The sequence below is a fragment of the Macaca fascicularis genome, chromosome 16 (assembly GCF_037993035.2).
Source record: "Macaca fascicularis isolate 582-1 chromosome 16, T2T-MFA8v1.1".
Lineage (NCBI taxonomy): Eukaryota > Metazoa > Chordata > Mammalia > Primates > Cercopithecidae > Macaca > Macaca fascicularis.
The window spans coordinates 19878585-19899721 of record NC_088390.1 but is presented as its reverse complement, the minus strand read 5'-3'; the positions used below and the strand labels follow the sequence as shown (position 1 = coordinate 19899721).

The window sequence follows — 21137 nt, the reverse complement described above, 5'->3', positions numbered from 1 at the left end:
CAAAGGGGCAGGAGCAAAACTTTTCACTATAACCGTTTACATTTTGAATAAGTAAACTGTCTTACTTGTTCCAAAAAAAAAAAAAAAAAGAATAAAACTTAGAAAGTGTTTGCCTGATTTAAAAAAAAAAAATTAGAGTTTGAAAGAACGATTTTTTTTTCTTTTTTTTTTTTTGAGATGGAGTCTAGCTCTGCCGTCTAGCCTGGAGTACAGTGGCGTGATCTCAGCTCACTGCAACCTCCGCCTCCCGGGTTCAAGTGATTCTTCTGCCTCAGCCTCCTGAGTAGCTGGGATTACAGGCGTGCACCACCACGCCCGGCTAATTTTTGTATTTTTAGTAGCAATAGGGTTTCACCATGTTAGTCAGGATGGTCTCGAACTCCTGACCTCATGATCTGCCTGCCTCGGCCTCCCAAAGTGCTGGGATTACAGGTGTGAGCCACCGCGCCCGGAGGAATGGTTTGCAAGGAAACATAGTGATCCCCAGAAGCCAAAATAAGCCAAACTCTAGGACCCTTTCTACAGTAAGGTGTGTAGGCCCTTTCTACAGCAAGGTCCTAGAGTTTGGCTTCTTCTCAGTGATTTTTCCACTCCCACAGACTTGGCTCCTCCCAACAGAAGGAATGGTGGTAGTTGGTGGGTTAATTTGCTTAAGGTCACACAGCCAGGATGTGGCTGAGAGGACAGAACAAAGTCATGCCTGTGCCCTCTCTTACACAGACTTTTCTTTTTTTTTTGAGACGGAGTCTCGCTCTGTCGCCCAGGCTGGAGTGCAGTGGCCTGATCTCAGCTCACTGCAAGCTCCGCCTCCCGGGTTCACGCCATTCTCCTGCCTCAGCCTCCCGAGTAGCTGGGACCACAGGCGCCCACCAGCTCACCCGGCTAGTTTTTTGTATTTTTTAGTAGAGACGGGGTTTCACTGTGTTAGCCAGGATGGTCTCGATCTCCTGACCTTGTGATCCACCCGTCTCGGCCTCCCAAAGTGCTGGGATTACAGGCTTGAGCCACCGCGCCCGGCCCTTACACAGACTTTTCTTATGGTCTTCTCATTACTGCATTGACTATGTGCAAGTCTTATTTTCCAGCCCAGGCTGGAGTGCAGTGGCACGATCTTGGCTCACTGCAACCTCTGCCTCCTGGGTTCAAGCGAGGCTGAGGCAGGAGAATCGGTTGAACACGGAGGCAGAGGTTGCAGTGAGCTGAGATCACGCCACTGCACTCCAGCCTGGGCGGCAGAGCTAGACTCCATCTCAAAAAAAAAAAAAAATCTGTTCTTTCAAACTGTAATTTTTTATCAGGTAAACATTTTCTTTTTTTTTTTTTTTTCTTTTTTTTTTTTTTTTTGGAGACGGAGTCTCGCTCTGTCGCCCAGGCTGGAGTGCAGTGGCGCAATCTCGGCTCACTGCAAGCTCCACCTCCCGGGTTCACACCACCCTCCTGCCTCAGCCTCCCGAGTAGCTGGGACTACAGGCGCCTGCCACCTCGCCTGGCTAATTTTTTGATTTTTTAGTAGAGACGGGGTTTCACGGTGTTCGCCAGGATGGTCTCGATCTCCTGACCTCGTGATCTGCCCGTCTCGGCCTCCCAAAGTGCTGGGATTACAGGCTTGAGCCACCGCGCCCGGCCCAGGTAAACATTTTCTAAGTTTTATTCTTTTTTTTTTTTTTCTTGAAACAAGTAAGACAGTGCAAGTCCCCCACACATGGTTCCTAATGTAATTCTCTGCAATGTAGGTTATTAAATATATGTTGGGGCCAGGCACAGTGGCTCACACCTGTAGTCCTAGCACTTTAGGAGGCCAAGACAGGAGGATTGCTTGAGCCCATGAGTTCAAGATCAGCCTAAGCAACATAGTAAGACTCCGTCTCTACAAAAATAAAAAATTATCCAGGCATGGTGGTGCATGCTTGTGGTCCATCCAGACTATTCAAGAGGCTGAGGTGGGAGGATCACTTGAGACCAGGCAGTCAAGGCTGCAGTGGGCCATGATCATACCACTGCACTGCATCCTGGGCGACAGAGCAAGACCCTGTCTCAAATGAAGACATAAACAAATTTGATTTAATTTATTGTAAACTTCTTGGCTTAATGTTCCAAAACTAACTTCTTGACTTAATGTTCCAAAACTAATTTCCACAGCTGGGCTGCCTTTTGGGATTGATCAAATAAGGATAAATGTCCCATCCAAACAGCACTAAGAAAATCCCGGCAAGATTCCACTGTCGAGGGGGAAGAGGGAAGTATCAAGAGTACATACTTCTACTCTGACCATTTGTACTGTGACTTGCTTAGAAACAGTACTTTCACAGTATTAAACTACTTTTTGAAGTGGAAATCAATATGTAAACAAAGACAATTCAATGGCAAACTCAGTAACGTGCACAAACTTTCAGGAAAAGAGAACACACAACACCGAGAATCTACTTTGTGTCAGCAGCCAGGAAAAGCAGCATAAGAGATCGGATCATGTTTTCCACTGACAAACTTGAACATTTCAGGTCACACCCAAGTTCAAGGACTGGAACTTTAACATTCCATGAATTCAGTGGAAAGACCTCCAGCTTCCCTTCCATCCAACGTGATGATTGTACAGAACCAGAAAAGCAGAACTTTCTTCTGGAACATAAAACTTGTCATACGGAGGGATCTTACAATTCTTTCCCTTTTCTCCTCTTCCATAAGGGAGTGTGGGATACTGGAACCTGACCAAGTTACCTGCAGAGACAGCAGTTCTCATTCGTCCCCACTTCAACATTTCTAGGCAACATGCCAGGTACAGTGGCTCATACCTATATTCCCAGCTACTCTGGAGGCTTAGGCAGGAGGATGGCTTGAACCCAGAAGTTGGAGACCAGCCTGGGCAACATAGTGAGACCCTGTCTCAAAAAAAAAATAAAACAAAACTTTCCTAGGCAATAAGAACTACAAAGAAAGCAGGAAATCCTGCTTTTTGATAATGCAAACAACTAGAAGTAAGAACCACATTTCATTGGCTTTATAATGTACCATTTTTAAAAAGCTCCTGTGCCCAATTTTCTTTCCCTTCCCAGGGCAAAGGGTCAGCATGGTAGCTGAGTATGGGGCAGTGAAAGGATTTTATGGAGCCATGCAGAAGGGGGGGTTGGTCAGTGAGGCTGGCGGGTGGGGAATGGGGAGTTGGGTGCAAGTGGCAGGAGGGAGAAGGATTTGAGAGATTAGCTATATTGAGTAAATAGGCACATACATTGAGGATAATGAGAGGCATGTTTCTCACTACTACCAGAGATGATGGTTACAAACGGAGAAAGGGGCAAGGCTAGAAAGAACCCTGAGTGGTTGCACTGAAATTGGAGGCGTGGCTTTATTATATATACACGGGTAATATATATTTTATCATATATTTTGTTATATTTATATTAAATATATACATATGTTCGTAATATGTTTATATTTAAATATATATAAATACATAAAGTAATACTTAGATATAATGTGTGAATATTCTATATGGGAATATATCATCTTGTAACCCTAACCATCAACTGTTATGAATAACGCCATCTGGGCCCCAAGAAACACTTCACATCTCTTTTCCTTGTCCTTGAAACAAAAGGGACAGGGTCTGAAGGCTATGAGGGTTTGTGGGTTGTACCACTGCCCACAGTGGAGACTGGTCTGATTGGGAATATGGAGTACAAAGCTGGGAGGGGCTTTGATAACAGATCACACAAATGATTCAGTCTGTTAAACTGGTTTCAGATAGGATGAATATAATACATTCTTACACTTTGCTGGAGGCACCAAGTTCCATTTTCCATTTTCTTTTTCTTTCCATCCCGGCAGGTGGTTCTGGAATGTTCATGAATCACTGCAGTGTTTGCAACAGGAGCCATGGTGGCCGAGGAGCAGTTTGCAATACTAAACTATACTTATTTCTCTCAAATTTATGTATATGTGAATCTAGACATAACATGAGTCAAGCGTGATTTTGAAAAAAAGAAAAATCTTAAAAAAGCAAAGCCTGAAACACTGGGCAAGGCACTCCACACTGAGGCAGGTAGATTTTTTTTTTTTTAACTGCCATGATTCCTAAGTAGGCAATTCTATTAAGGGAGATAGTTCGGGGCAGGGGGGTGGGAAATAACATTTTACAAAATAATCTACACTTCTGCTTCTGTCCTAGGCATGTGTATTTGTCATTTCACTTAATTCTCACACTGTAGGAGATGGGTAAGACTAGCTCTGTTTTTCAGATAAGGAAATAATAAAGATCAGCAGAACTCAGTGAAATGGGAAAAAAAAAAAAAAAAAACAGTAGGCCGGGCAAGGTGGCTCAAGCCTGTAATCCCAGCACTTTGGGAGGCCGAGACGGGCGGATCACGAGGTCAGGAGATCGAGACCATCCTGGCTAACACAGTGAAACCCCGTCTCTACTAAAAATACAAAAACTTAGCCGGGCGAGGTGGCAGGCACCTGTAGTCCCAGCTACTCGGGAGGCTGAGGCAGGAGAATGGCGTGAACCCGGGAGGCGGAGCTTGCAGTGAGCTGAGATCCGGCCACTGCACTCCAGCCTGGGTGACAGAGCGAGACTCTGTCTCAAAAAAAAAAAAAAAAAAACAGTAGAGAAAAACGAGTGAGACAAACAGCTGGTTCGGGAAAAAAAATTATAAAATTGACAAACTTCTAACAAAAAAAGAGAAAGAAAATACAGATTACCAATGGCAGGAATGAAACTGGGGATATCACTACAGACCCCACAGACTCAAAAGGATTAAGGGGAATACTATGAATATCTATACACCCATAAAATTTGACAGTTTAGAAGACATGGACCAACTGCTTGAAAAATAAAACTCACTCAATATTAAGCAGGTAATATGAGTAGCCCTATAACAATTAGGGAAATGTGAATTTGAAAATTTTTTAAACTCACCCTTTCACACCAAACAAACCTCTAAGTACAGAAAATTTCACTCAGAATTCTACCAAATATTTAATGAAGAATTAACACAAACTTTACCTAATTTCTTCCAGAAAAAAAAGAAAAATTAGGAATACTTCCCAATTTACTTTATGAAGTAGTATTATCCTGATACTAAAACCAGAAAATGTCAGTACAAAAAATGCAAACTACAGACCCTCGTGAATACAGATTTTTAAATTCTTAACAAAACGCTAGCAAATAGAATTCAGTAATATATTAAAATAATCATATACCATGACCAAGTGAACTTTAGAAGGTACAAGGCAGGTTCAAGATATGAAAAATCAGTCCATGTAATCTACCATATTAACAGACTAAGAAAAGTCACATAATCACATCTATCAATGCAGAGAAAACATTAGACAAATTAAAAATCCACTCATGGTAAAGACTGGAATAGAGGGACATTTCTCAGGAAAAAAATCTTAGAAAAACTGGAATAGAGGAGAAATTCCTCAACTTGCTAAAGAGGATCTACAAAAACTCCCAAAAGCTAACATTATATAATTAATGGTTAAAGGCTGAATGCTTGGCGAGGCATGGTGGCTCACACCTGTAATCCCAGCACTTTGGGAGGCCAAGGCGGGAGGATTGCCTGAGCTCAAGAGTTCGAGACCAACCTGGGCAACACAGTGAAACCCCATCTCTACTAAAATACAAAAAATTAGCCGGGCATGGTGGTGTGCACCTGTAATCCCAGCTACTTGGGAGGCTGAGGCAGGAGAATTGCTTGAACCTGGGAGGCGGAGGTTGCAGTGAGCCGAAATTGTGCCACTGCACTCCAGCCTCGGTGACAGAGTGAGACTCCATCTTCAAAAAAGGAAAAATAAAAAGACTTGAAATAACAAAATGATAGTAATGAAAAACAAACTATTGTGATTGCCAAGGGCTAAAAGGGGGTAGGGAGAGGGAAGTGGATGTGGCTATAAAAGGATTGTATGAGGGACCCTTTTGGTGGTGGAAATGTTCTATAAGGTCATCATGTTAATATCCTGGTTGTGATATTATATTATCATTTGGCAAGATGTCGCCAGTGGGGGAAACTGGGTAAAGGGTACAGGGGATCTACCTGTAATATTTCTTACACCTGCATGTGAAGAATCTATAATTACTACAAAATAAAAAAACATGAAATATTAATACATTTAGTTAAATTTTAAAAAAACAGACCAGGGCCGGCACGGTGGCTCACGCCTGTAATCCCAACACTTTGGGAAGCCGAGGTGGGCAGATCGTGAGGTCAAGAGATCGAGACCATCCTGGCCAACATGGTGAAACCCTGTCTCTACTAAAAATACAAAAATTAGCCGGGCGTGGTGGCACGCACCTGTAGTCCCAGCTACTCAGGAGGCTGAGGCAGGAGAATTGCTTGAACCCAGGAGGCGGAGGTTGCAGTAAGCTGAGATCATGCCACTGCACTCCAGCCTGGTGACAGAGCGAGACTCCGTCTCAAAAAAAAAAAAAAAATACAGGCCAGGCATGGTGGCTCACACCCATAATCCTAGCACTTTGGGAGACCAGGATGGAAGGATGGCTTTAGCCCAGGAGTTCCAGACCAGCCTAGGCAACATAGTGAGCACCTGTCTCTACAAAAAAATTTTCAAAATTAACCAGGCATGGTGGTGCATGGCTGTAGTCCCAGCAACTCTGGAGGCTGAGGCAGGAGGATCGTTTGAGGCCAGGAGTTTGAGGCTGCAGCGAGCCATGATCATGCCATTGTACTCCAGCCTGTGCAACAGAGTGTGACGCTGTCTCTAAAAATACAAAATTAAATTAAAAAATTTAAAAACATGAAATATATTTCACCGTTTATATTGACTTTAATTTATATTTTGAAGAAAAATTATTTTAAAATTATATTTGAATATCATTAATTTTTTTAACCTTTGAGAAGAATTACAAATTGCAAAGTGATAAAAATGAGAAAATACTAAAGTAGAACTTGGGGGAAGTTGGGAAGAAAAAATAAAATTCACCACACAAAATTCACCCATTACTGATTAAAAAAAAAAAAATGAAAATGAGTAAGAAAAGTATTGTCATTAGATCGACAGGCTACAAGGTCATCTGAAGTCCCTGACACTTGATCTCATTTACTAGAATATTTAATTATATCAGAACATTGTGAATAAACGGCGACCTCCACTGCACTCTTGCCCCAAGCCTTACAAATATGAGGGGCATGCCTGCTTCCTGCTTCCCCTCTCCCTCCTTGTGATCTGACAGCACTCCTGAATGGGAGAACACTTATAAATACCTACATCCAGAATCTAACTCTGTTTTACAGAGAAACACAAAACAGTTTCACATAGCATGGCTATTATACACTGAATTTTCTACGAATGCAACTAACATGTAACTTAAGGAAGGACAGTACTTTGCTTTATTCAAAATGTTTACCCTGAGCTGTCAGCATTTCAAAGTCACTGATGTCAACACTGCCTGGTATTTGAATTCTCAACACTGCACCCATGAGTCAATCTCATTTGTAGCATTCAAGCTTATAGACAGCAATCTCCACTAATGTACAAGCATCTGACTGTCTTCTAATGGAGTCAGGCTCCAGCATTTATGCACTGATATGTCACTTTATTAGAAATTATTTGCCTATTATTTCTTCTCTACATTATAAGTACAGCATTATATTGACTTTTTTCAGTGATGTATATGGACTGGTGAATTTCATTTTAGGATATTAAAGGGCACGTTACAGAATCATCATCATTTAAAAGGGTAACTGGACTACTAGGTTGAGGCCTCTGCCATGAGCAGCTTCAGAAGGTCTGCTAGTGCTCCCTTCTCCTTGCCTGCACGCACAGAAGGCCACACAAGGGAAACAGCAATGGCCAGCTCATAAGAACAGGGCTCATTATGCAAGCAGAAGGGGAGGACAAGGCCACCTTCCAGCAAGCACTAAAGTAACAATGAGAACAACAAAAACAAAATACATAGAAAAGAAAAAAATGGCAAAATTGTACTTCAGGCTTTAGTGCCCTCCTTACTTTCACCCCAGATAATGCAAAAATTTTTCCTCTTCCTTCAACAGAGCATAAATGATATGACCTGGCTGGGCGCCGTGGCTTACACCTATAATCCCATCGCTTTGGGAGGCTGAGGCAAGAGGACTGCTGGAGCCCAGGAGTTCGAGGCTACAGTAAGCTATAATCATGCCACTGCACTTCGGCCTGGGCAAAAGAGTGACAGCCTGTTTTAAAAAAAAAACAAAAAACCAAAAAAAAAACAAAACCTGATAACCACACATTCTCCAGTGGTATCCCTCTCAATCTCTCAATTTCTGATTTTTGGACAAACACTAGCTTCCCTCTGTAAGACAGGCGATCACAGAAAACTCTCTAGATCTATCTGGAAAGCTCTGGAAGATCATAAAAGGGGACCAGCTGAGGATTCCAAGTAAATACGTACCTATGAAACAAAGTTACTAGTAGAAATGGGAGATTTCAAAAAAATCTCCAATTTGCATTCTCATTGAAATTCAAGATTTGATAGCTATGAAATTTGAGCAAGAAGTCATGAAGAAGAAATAATTTGAAAGCAGAGAAATTAGACTAAAGATTAAAAACACAATCGTTGAAGAAAAGAAACATACAAACATACAAAGTAAAGCATATTAGATGATAAACTTTGAAAAATCAGAGCATGAGTGAAAGTGATCACGAGAATCAGAGAAAATATATGTGACACAGAAGAAATACCCAGGAGACCAAATACACACATACTTTAATTTCCTGGAGGAGACTCCAGGGTAAAAAGAGAAGCAATAATCAAAGTAATAACAGAATGCCTAAAAGGCATTCAATAAAACCCATCACCAAATCCTAATAACTCAAAGGAATGTAGGAGAAGACTTAACATGTAAAACAATGCCCCAAACCAACTTTCTGCATCATATTTAATGAGAAAACACCAAAATCACCCACAGTAAAGTGAGAGCAAGTCAAGGTGTCACTAGCATTTAACACAACTGGGATCACACACGCACAAAACAGCAAGAACCAGAAATAAAAGAACAACTCCTGGAATGGAGGAGACAAAAGGCATTGTTATCTGCAGCTGATACGACTGTCTGCTTGGAAGACACCTGAGAATCAACTGAAAACCATTAGTGCTAAGGAGAGGATGGTAAGGGAGCGAGCCAGTTCCAAACTAAGTATTTTTAAACTATGTCATTAGAAAATATAGTCAGTGACCGTGCTAATACCAAAATTGGAATGATACAGAGAAGATTAGCATGGTTCCTGTGTAAGGATGACATTCAAAGTCGTCAAATAGTCCATATTTTTAAAAATAAGAAAAAAATGAAATGAATAAAGAATCCCATTCACAATAGGAATAAAAGTATAAAACAAAGGCATAAACTCAACAAAAAGGAAGGAAGGAAGGAATGGAGGGAGGGCAGGAGGCAGGGAGGGAGGGAAGGCATAAACAAAGATAAACTCAACAAAAAGGAAGGGAGGGGAGGAGAGCGGGGAAAGAGGGGGGAAGGAAATAGCAAACTTTAGGGGAAAAGTCAAAAAAAAAAAAGGAAGAGAGGACATGGAGAACTGGAGAGACTGCCAGGTCCTGGATGGAAAGAGTTGGCAAATATGTCAATATTCTTGCAGGAGGTGCAGGGAGAGCTCCCCGCTGTCTATACCACAGGCACCCAGGGAGGACCCAGGAAAGCTTCCACCCCGAAACCAGCACTGCACCTTGTGCCAACACAGAGCGCCACAGAAAACCCTTGGCTCCACTCCAAAGCCCTGACTAAATCATGTACTCCCAGGAAACGCAGGGCCAAGACACCACCATGTGCGTCATCAAGCTTAGAATTAATTCAGCACCATGTTCTCACTCATAGGTGGGAATTGAACAATGAGAACACTTGGACACAGGAAGGGGAACATCACACACTGGGGCCTGTTGTGGGGTGGGGGGAGGCAGGAGGGATAGCATTAGGAGATATATCTAATGTAATCGATGAGTTAATGGGTGCAGCACACCAACATGGCACATGTATACATATGTAACAAACCTGCACGTTGTGCACATGTACCCTAGAACTTAAAGTATAATTTTAAAAAAGAGAGAAAAAAAAAGAATTAATTCAGCACCTTAACTAGTGTGGAGTTTCATAACATCCTCACAACTGGTTTACCTCGGACACCACCAGAAGCTGAAAGCCATTCCTGCTCCACCCACATATGATGGATGAACAAAGTGTGGCTATCCAGACAATGGATTATTATTCAGCCTTAAAAAGGAAGGAAATTGTGATACATGCCCCAGTGTGGATGAACCTGAAGGATACTATGTTAAGGGAAATAAGTCAGTCACAAAAGGATACTGTATGGTCTCACTTGGATGCAGAATCTTAAACAGTCAAACTCACAGAAACAGAAAGTCAAGTGGTGACTGCCAAGGGCTGCAGACAGGGCAACGGGGAGTTGTTCAGTGGGTACAGATCCGTAAGCTTGAGGGACCTGCTATGCAGCATTGCCCGTGAATTACACACTTAAAAATGTGTTCAGAGGGTAGATCTCTTACTACAATGTGAAAATGAATTAAATGTAGAATAAAATAGAAGAAAATGAAAATACAGACAATTCCAAACTTATGATGGTATGACTTACCCTTTTTGACCGTAAGGTGATGCAAACGTGACACGCATTCAGTAGAAGCTGTACTTCAAGTGCCCAGACAACCATTCTGCTTTTCACTTCCAGTAAATTAGGTTGGTGCAAAAGTAATTGCAATTTTGAAAACAGCAAAAATCACAATTACTTTTTTGCACCAATCTAATACATTATATAAGATATTCAACACTTTATTATAAAATGGGCTCTGTATTCGATGATTTTGTCCAAATGTAGGCTAATATGAGTGTTCTGAGCCCCGTTTAAGGCAGGCTGGGCTCAGCTATGATGTTCGGAAGGTTAGGTGCATTAAATGTATTTTCAACTTAGCATATATTCAGCTTATGATGGGTTTATCTGGAAGTAACCAATGAAATAACTAGAGGAGCATCTGTACTGAATCTGAATTTTTTTTAATCGCAAAATATATTCATTGATAAATGATCTCTCTAAAATTATGAAAACAACAACAAACTCATTCCTGGCATTCTGTGATTTTGCAGGTTCTCATCTCCAAACAGATTTGGCCCCACCTGCCCCAAGCCCCTCCCTTGAGTCCCCAACACTTCTTCAGGGCCCTTCAGAACTCACAGTGAAATCAACACTTCCTATAGACTGAGCTCTCTGAATGTCCCCTCACTTCCACAGCTTGATGAATCCCACCACTGCCCTTCCAAGCCAGTCTGTTCATTTTCTCACATTTTCCAAGCTGAAGGTCTCACTGTACCTCATACCTATGACTGTTGCTTCCCCACTGTCTGTTCCCTTCCCCACTGTAAACAGACACCCTCCATCTCCACAGTTCATGCAGCAGGACCTGGCATCCTCTTCCTCTCCCTGTTGCCATCTACACACCCCCACTCCATTCTCCCCATTCCCTGACATCCCTGGCTCCAGGCGCTCCTCCTTCTGTGGCATCCAAGAAACTGACCCACCCACCTTCCAGCCTCTCAATTCCAAGACTTCCAACATTGCCTTCCTCCACTCTCACCCCAGCAAGCCAACCCATCCATGGTTTTCTCTCAGCCTCTGTTTCTTAATCTGCAAATCCTGGTAACAATATTTATGTCGCATGGACTTGAACAGTCTGCTTAATCTCTTTATGCCTCAGTCTCCTGATCTATAAAATGGGAATGATAATAAGGAGACTATGTCATAGGGTTGCAGTAAAGACTGAAGGAGACTATATTCATTGCATACTGAGAACAGTGCTTAGCACATAGTGAGCAAAGAATGCTAGTCACCAGTAATAGTAATTCTACAACAGGTAAAGATGAAGGGGGAAGAAAACAAGTCTCCCTACCTGAGGCAAACAGAGTAGCAGAACAAAGAACTCTGGAGTCAGACGCTGGGTTTGAATTTGGGAACACTACCTATCCTGGAGCCTTGGCTTCTTCACATGTCAGATGGGGATAAGAATACTTACCTTCCATGTTAGATGAGTTCCCCTGATAGGAGCCCAGAGTTATTCCCTCCCCATGTCAGAGAGGACAGGTGTCTCAGGTTGGAGCCTCAGGCATTACCTGGGTGTGATGCAGGTAACTGGAGCATGCAGGGGTCCAGGTATCAGCGAGGACATGGACGGCTTCTTGGCAGTGAGCCAATCACGACTGCTTGCCCTTACTGATCACCATCTGAGATGTCTGAGATTCTGCAAGCATTCAAGTGGAGTTTGGCCACAGTAAAACTAGCGCTTCACATTTATTTTGCCTTTTAGAAAACACTGATACCAGTTTAAAATAGTGACATGTCTTTGGATCCCACGTGTGCTATATAAAGAAACATCTAAATGGGCACTTCCATGTCTCGTGGTTTTAAAAATGTTTTAAATGTGGCTGTGCGAACCTCCTTCTAGCTGACTGCTGTCTCCAGAAGAGATCCATGTTCAGTCCTCATCCCTTGGGAAGGCCCATCAGATTTCATCTCACTCGTCCCTCTGCTAACATAAGCAGAAATCTTACCCTATACCAACTTTACCATCCATCAGGAGAATCCAGCAATCCCACTTCCAGATATATACCCTCAAAAAGTCAAAGCAGTGTCTCAAGGAGGTATTTGTACACCTGTGTACAGAGCAGCATTATTCACAATAGCCAAAAGGTAGAAATGGGCCAAGGGTCCTTCAACAGGAGAATGGATAAAGAAAATATGATATATCCACACAAGGAAATATTATTTAACCTCAAAAAGGAAGGAAATTCTGACACGTGCTACAGCGTGGATGAACCTTGAGGATATTATGCTGAGTGAAATAAGCCAGTTGCAAAAGGACAAACACTGTATGATGCCACTCTTATGAGGAACCTAGAGCAGTCAGATTCATAGAGACAAAGAATAGAACGGCGCTTGCCAGGAGCTGAGGGAAGCGGAATGGGAAGCAAGTGTTTAATGGGGACAGAATTTCACTTTGGGAAGATGAAATAGTTCTGGAAATGGAAGGTGGTGATGGTTGTACAACAATGTGAATGAACTTAATGCCACTGAGCTGTACACTTAAAAATGATTATGTGTATTTTTCCACAGTTCAAAAACCAGGAAAGTTGACAGCCGGTTGGCTCTCCCCTTCAGAATATGTCCAGACACTGCTGTTCCCCGGTGCCACGGCTGCCGGCCCAGCCCAGGTCACCTCTTTCCTAGACCACAGCCCTAGCCTCCAAACTGGTCTGCGCACTCCATCTGTCCACTCTCAACAAGCAGCCCAAAGCAGTTGTTTTAAAACAAGGTCAGGTCATACCACGGCTCTGTGCAAAACCTTGCAAAAGTTCCCCAGTGGAGTCAGAGTAAAAAAATCCAAAGTCCTGACAGTGACTCGCAAGCTCCCCCATCTTTCTGCCCTCCTCCCCAACTGCTTGTTCACTCTGCTGCAGCCCCACTGGCCTTCCCACCGCTCCCTGGACGTGGGGGACACAGGCCAGCGGTCATCTCTGCCTGGAATGTCCACCACTCCAGCTGTCCACCCGGCTTTCTCATCTCTCCCACAACTTGCTCAATTACCTTTATGAAGGCAGGGATGTTTGTCCTGCTCACTCATATATATTCCTTTTGCCTAGAACAGTGCCAGGCACATGGTAGCCACTCAAAGATATTTGTTGAATTAATGAATAAATAGAAGGATTGTTTCTAAAGTCAGAAACATTTGTCAGAACCGGAACTTGGAGCAGAGGAGCAGGTGGGTGCTTTTGACAAGGCTGCCACCTAGTGGCTGGATTCCTTGACAGCCTTCTGGGGGTTCCCCCACCTTTCACTTGACCCTGGGGCAGGCAGGGAGGACTACCACCTGCACACAAGGAATCTCCTCATTTCCTAAAAGCCACACCATTGTGTAAGATGAGATATACACAAAGGACACTTCAGGGAGAAAAAGAAGAATAAGAACTGGAATCCAGGCCAGGCGCAGTGGCTCATGCCTGTAATCCCAGCACCTTGGGAAGCCAAGGCAGGAGCCCAGGAGTTCAAGACCAGCCTGGGCAACATGGTGAGACCCCGGTGGTGTGCACCTGTAGTCCCAGCTACTCGAGAGCTGGGGCAGGAGGATCTCTTGAGCCCAGAAGTTGGAGGCTGCAATCAGCTATGATTGCACCACTGCACTCCAGCCTGGACAACAGAGCAAAACTGTCTCTAGAAAAAAAAAAAAATCAGAATTCTTTTTTGGAATCCAGATATGTGAATAATATTAATGAAAGAAAACCAATTAGAAAAAGTGGATGTTCCATAATGAAACCTGGGGTGGGCACGGGAGAGAATAAGTCAAACTTGTTTGACCTTCCTGAAGCTAAGGTTCCTGGTCTAGATAAAATAACCATGCTCTTCCTCTGGCTGTTGTGAGCATCAAGAGAGACAGCAGCTCAGAGAAGCCAGCACGTGCAGGTAGGTGGCAGGCCTAGAAAATAGTAGTCCCTTTCGTGATTTTTGCTGTGTTCTTGCTCTTGTTGGAACAAACTTTGGCATAGCCCCAGAGAACAGCATAAGGCCTGGCAACTAGAAACTGGAAATAGCCTTGAGAAGAATGAAGAAGCTCATGCCTCCCCATTCAAGCGGTTCCAGTACCACCCATGACAGATGGCAAGTTGGCGCCCTAGGCAAGGCTGAGACAATAATATAATTATTACGACCAAAAGATTACACGTTTCTCCTCGAGTAGATTTCAGGGATTCTCCCTGAGGACAGATCAGCTCCCAGGAAAGGGTGCAGTAAAATACAGGCCGGCTATAGGTTTAATTCTTGTGCATTCAAAGTCACAAATACTGTATTAAAATTTCATGACAAAAATATTTCTCAAAATTAACACATTTGAAATAAAATACAGATAATACCATGCTATGCATCGTAGAAAACTTGTCCCCAAGTCAAAAGTATAAAAACTAAGTCTTGCCTGCCATAAAAAGAATTCTGTCCCCTGCAAGTCTAATATATGGTTGATTTTCTCTGAGAGGAAATTTTTCTGAAAGGAAATCAACTATATATTGCCAGAATTCCCTCAATTTCCTTTAATTTTATTCTTTTTCTTCACAGCTGAGCCTATAGAAAATTGCTTTAAGTCCAGTGAGCATCTAGTTTCTAACACGCTAAATAATTTCCATCTTTGTATCAACTGTATTTTTTTTTTTTTGAGACTGAGTCTCACTGTGTCACCCAGGCTCGAGTACAGTGGCACGATCTCGGCTCACTGCAGCCTCCACCTCCCAGGTTCAAGACATTCTCCTGCCTCAGCCTCCCAAGTAGCTGGGATTACAGGTGCCCGCCGCCACACTTGGCTAATTTTTTTGTATTTTTAGTAGAGAAGGGGTTTCGCCATGTTGGTCAGGCTGGTCTCAAACTACCTCAGGTGATCCGCCTGCCTCGGCCTCCCAGAGTGCTGGGATTACAGGCATGAGCCACCGCACCCGGCAGTATTGATATTTTAAAACCCACGCTTATTACTACAGGTTGAGTATCCCTTATCCAAAATGCTCAGGACCATAAGTGTACTGGATTTCTGATTTTTTATTTTAGAATATTTGCATTCTACTTACCAGTTGAGCATCCCTAAACTGAAAATCCAAAATCCAAAATGCTCCAGTGAGCATTTCCTTTGAGCATCATGTCAGTGCTCAAAACATTTCAGATTTTGGAGCATTTGGGATTTTGAATTTTTGGATTTGGGCTGTTCAACCTGTACAACTGGTTGCTGTAGCCCCAACCAGCACTTTCATTTTCCTGGTTTTCTCACATGTAAAATAGACAAAATGCAATCAAATATTGAAATGATTACCAAAACATACAACTGCAGAGGTGGTAAGACCTACAACAGAGAGGTGCTGCATACCACTGCTCCTAATGGTCATCCCAATAGACTGGAATTCACCTATTCGAAATGAGGCAGTTTGGGGACACTATGACAACAGACAAAAGTATCAGCTGTCCAAAGGTGCTACAAAAATGTTGAGGACTACTGACATATAAAAATAAAAGCTCTCAGCCGGACACGGTGGCTCACACTTGTAATCCCAGCACTTTGGGAGGCCAAGGCGGGTGGATCACCTGAGGTCGGGAGTTCGAGACCAGCCTGACCAACATGGAGAAACCCCATCAATACTAAAAGTACAAAATTAGCCGCGCGTGGTGGCGCATGCCTGTAATCCCAGCTACTCAGGAGGCCGAGGCAGGAGAATCACTTGAACCCAGGAGGCAGAGGTTATGGTGAGCCGAGATCACGCCATTGCACTCCAGCCTGGGCAACAAGAGTGAAACTCCGTCTCAAAAAATAAAATAAAATAAACAAAAAAATAAAAGCTTCAGAAACAAAATGTAATTTTCAAATTCAACCCTATTAAGTCATATACTTTAATTTCACTTAAATGAAGTAATCGACAAACAATTCGTGTAACTAGGAGAATAATAACTGTCACTTACATTTCATTGCAGTCTGTAAAGTATTCACAGACCTTTTCCCCAACATCACTGTGTAGTAGATATGTAATTATTTCCTTTCTTTGACAAATAAGGGATGCCAATGTCCCTTGGGGCATGGGAACTTGTCTACTTTAGGAGCCAATATGAAACCAAGGTATTTTCCTAGAATCCTGTGCAAAGGAGCAGATGTTATAAGCAAACAAACACACACACAAAATCCACCAACAAATGGTTAAAGAACACTACAAAAGGCAAGTAGAAGAGGAAGGATTTTGTAAAGGCAAAAAAAAAGTTTAGTTTATATTTATATTGTCTAAATTTACATTGTATTTACCTTGTTTTTAATTTTTTATAGCAATGTATGCATATGTTTAAAATGTTCAAACAGCACAGGAAAATCTAAAATGAAAAAATTTTCCTCTGCCACTTTCAATTCTGGTAACTCTCCTTAAAGAGAATCATTCTGATATCCTTCCAGGAAAAAAAGTTGATTTTAATAATTAATATATACTTTTAAAACCAAAACCAAATTAAGGTTATATCATATGCACCATATTATTTTCCCCACTTAGTAATGTATCTTGGAGATCTTTCCCTATTAGTACACACAAATCTACTGTATTCATTTTCATGCCTGTATACTCTTCTACTGCACCAAAATCACATTGTTCAACCAGCCCTGTATGAATACATACTTAGGTTGTTTCCCGTATTATACTATTATAAATAATCATGCAACAGAACTTGCTCATACATGTTGGCATTCTTTTTTTTTTTTTTTTTTTTTTTGAGACGGAGTCTCGCTCTGTCGCCCAGGCTGGAGTGCAGTGGCGCGATCTCGGCTCACTGCAAGCTCTGCCTCCCGGGTTTACGCCATTCTCCTGCCTCAGCCTCTCGAGTAGCTGGGACTACAGGCGCCCGCCACCACGTATGTTGGCATTCTTTTCCAAGAATATCAGTAACGTTAAGTGCTAAATAATAGAAATGCTTTGTCAAAGGTTATATTAATATTTAGATAGATATTACCAAATTGTCCTTGTGCATCAACCATATGTGACTCCTTATCCCCTAATGACACCAGAAATGATAGACTGTTTTAATTTTTGCTAATGTATTAGGGGAAATTATATACCTAGTTGTTGTTTTGCTTGCTTTATTTATTTATTTATTTTTTGTGAGACAGGGTCTCACTGTTGCCCAGGCTGGAGTGCAGTGGCACAATTTCAGTTCACTGCAGTCTTCACTTCCCAGGTTCAAGTGATCCTCCCACCTCTGTCTCCCAAGTAGCTGGGACCACAGGCACACGCTTCCATGCTTGGCTAATTTTTGCATTTTTTTGTACAGATGGGGTTTCACCATGTTGCCCAGACTGGTCTCAAACTCCTGGGCTCAAGCGATCTGCCCGCCTCAGCCTCCCAAAGTGCTAGGATTACAGGCGTGAGCCACCACACCCAGCCTTACTTTACATTTCTTGAACTATAAGTAAGGCTTCATATCTTCCCACTGGCCATCTGTATTTTTTCATGGGAGCTATATATATTTCTATTATATTATTTTTCCTTTTCTTTTTTTTTTTTTTTTTTTGAGTGAGTGTCTCACTCTGTCACCCAGACTAGAGTGCAGTGGTGTGTTCATAGCTCATGGCAGCCTCAAACTCCCAGGCTCAAACAATCCTCCCACCTCAGCCTCCCAAGTAGCTGGGACTACAGGCATGCACCCAGCTAATTTGTATTTATTTATTTATTTTTGTAGAGATGAGGTCTCACTATGTTGCCCAGGCTGGTCTTGAACTCCTGGGTTCAAGCAATCCTCCCACTTCGGCCTCCCAAATTGCTGCGATTATAGGCATGAGCCACCACATCTGGCCTATTTTTCCTTTTCTTATTGATTTGTATAAACTCTTTGTAAATAAGCCTTTTGTTACATGTATTGCAAATAATTTCCTCTTTTTGCAAAGAAGTTTCTTATACTTATGAAAGTACGTTTTTCATCTTTTCCTTTATGGCTTCTGTGTTTGTTCCTACTTAGAAAGGCTCTTCCAAGGCCAAGACTACGAATTAATTCTCTGATGCTTTCTCTTTGTAGTTTTGCAGTTTCATTTTTTAATATTTAAATCTTTAATCCTCTTAGAATTTATTTTGATGGGAGGAATGAGATAGTGATCCAGCTGTATTCTTTCTTAAATACTTACTCGGTCACATTTTTGAGTGAATTATCCACTGTGATACAAAATGCCGCCTTTCCCCTCTACTAAATCTTCCAGTGTATTCTGCACTTTGTCCACCGTTCCACTGAGCCGCCTAGCGCCTCTTCAGTTCCAGAATGCCTAAGGTTAATCCCCTGATTACTATTTTCAGAATTCTCCTGGTTACTCTAGAATATCTATTCTGCTAGGTCAGGATTTCTTAGCAGCAGTACTGTTGGCATTTTTGGGCAGGACACTCTCTGCTGCAGGGACGGTCCTGTGCATCCTAGGATGTTTAGTATCTCTGGCTTCTACCCACTAGATGGCAGTAGCAGCTCTGAGTCATAATAGCCAAAAAAAAAAAAAAGTCTCCAGACATTGCCAATTGTTCCCTGGGTTGGAACTGGAGGGGCAAAATCGTTCCCCATTGAGAACACGGGTTTTAGATAAATTCCAGTTATTTTATTATGTTTCCACTCCCAAATTCCCACTGATATTATAATCAAGGTGAAAATGAATTCTTAGAATAATTCAGACATCCTTATTACATTTTATATGTTGTACTAATTAAGTTTAATCTTAATTCTATTTAATTTTCCTATCTAAGAATCACACATATGTTTTCACTTATTTATATCTTCTTTGAAGGACATAAGACTTCTTCAAAAGAGTTTTAAGATATTTTTATATAGATGCTTACACTATTTATTTCTAAATATTTTGCCCTTTCATTCTTTATAAATAGAATTGTTTCTTACATTATTATCTTTCTAATTAGTCACTGATAAGAAAGCAATTGATGGCCGGCGTGGTGGCTCATGCCTGCAATCCCAACACTTTGGAAGGCCAAGGTGGGTGGACCACGAGGTCAGGAGATCAAGACCATCCTGGCTAACATGGTGAAACCCCACCTCTACTAAAAATACAAAAAATTAGCCGGACGTGGTGGCGGGCACCTGTAGTCCCAGCTGCTCGGGAGACTGAGGCAGGAGAATGGCGTGAACCCGGGAGGCGGAGCTTGCAGTGAGCCGAGATCGTGCCACAGCACTCCAGCCTGGGCGACAGAACAAGACTCCATCTCAAAAAAAAAAAGCTATTGATATATTATAGTCTACAACTAGCCACATACCAAACTCTTATTGTCTCTAATAGAATTTAAGAAAATTCTAAGACACAATTTTCAGGAAATTCAAAGCATACAATGTTATTATCTGATTACAATTATTTTGCTCCCTCATTTCCAATATTTATGTGCTTCTATATCTCTCTTATCTTACTGCCTTGGTTAATATCTACAGAAAATTTTAGACGACAGTGGTGATAGTAAGCAACCTTGAATTATCTTTGACTTTAATGGGAATCGCTGGCTTTTGTTTGTGACACATACATCATTAAAGATGTCACTGCACATGTACAGTCTATCAAGAGTTTGTTGTTAAATCAGAAAGATTGTTAATTGTGTCAAATGTATGTTCTGTATCTACAGAGATAACTGCACAGTTTTTCTTCTTTGGCCTGTTAATATGGTATGATGGATTGTATTCTAAAATTTCTTAATATTCATCCATTCTTGGGTGGCATAAATTCACTTAGTTGTGATGTATACTACTGTTCTTTTAATGTATTGTTGAGTCCTACGTGCTAATATTTTTATTTCAATTTTTTAAAATTTTTATTTATTTCTTTATTTTTTTGAGACGGAGTCTTGCTCTGTCACCCAGGCTGGAGGGCAGTGGCACGATCTCAGCTCACTGCAACCTCCGCCTCCCAGGTTCAAGTGATTCTCCTGCCTCAGCCTCCTGAGTAGCTGGGATTACAGGCACCCACCACCGCGCCCAAGTAGTTTTTGTATTTTTAGTAGAAATGGGGTTTCACCATGTTGGCTGGGCTAGTCTTGATCTCCTGACCTCGTGATCCACCTGCCTTGGCCTCCCAAAGTGCTGGGATTACTGGTGTGAGCCACCACGCCCGGCTGATCTCAAATTTTTATATTAATATTTGATCATGGGATCAGTCTGTCTTTTTTTTCCTTTTCAACACTTTATATCGTTTATTAATGCAGTATACATTAGATCTAAAATCTGCAGTTTCTAAGCACACCATGTTTAGATCTTTCAGATCCCTCTGCAGTTTTAGGTTATTTCTACAGAGGTACTTTTAAGTGAATGAATAACACATTCTATAATTCCTGAAAATATAGTACAGAGTGAAATGATTTAAATATAATTTAGGCATATGTTGATTATGAAAATAGATAATTTCTCAATACAATACTTCTCTGTCTTGGGAAAAATAATAAAGCAAAGAAAATAATTCATTTCTGAAGTTGCTTTCCTTCACTTGTAAAGGTCTGATCTCCTCCCACTATGCATATGTACCCGTTACTGTTAAGGAAAGCTTTGCATATTTAGATATAGAAGAATAGGCTACATAAATACTAAAGATGTGTCATTCTCCCAAAGGA

At 41.7% G+C, this 21137-nt stretch overlaps 1 protein-coding gene and 1 pseudogene across 16 annotated transcripts in view; one reads left to right on the top strand and one right to left on the bottom strand.

Annotated features, from left to right (window-relative positions):
- SPECC1 (sperm antigen with calponin homology and coiled-coil domains 1) overlaps nucleotides 1-21137 on the bottom strand; it is a 317948-nt gene that overhangs the window by 184871 nt on the left and 111940 nt on the right. The gene's annotated exons all lie outside the window — the stretch shown is intronic.
- On the top strand, nucleotides 9167-9264 carry LOC123569697 (U6 spliceosomal RNA; annotated as a pseudogene).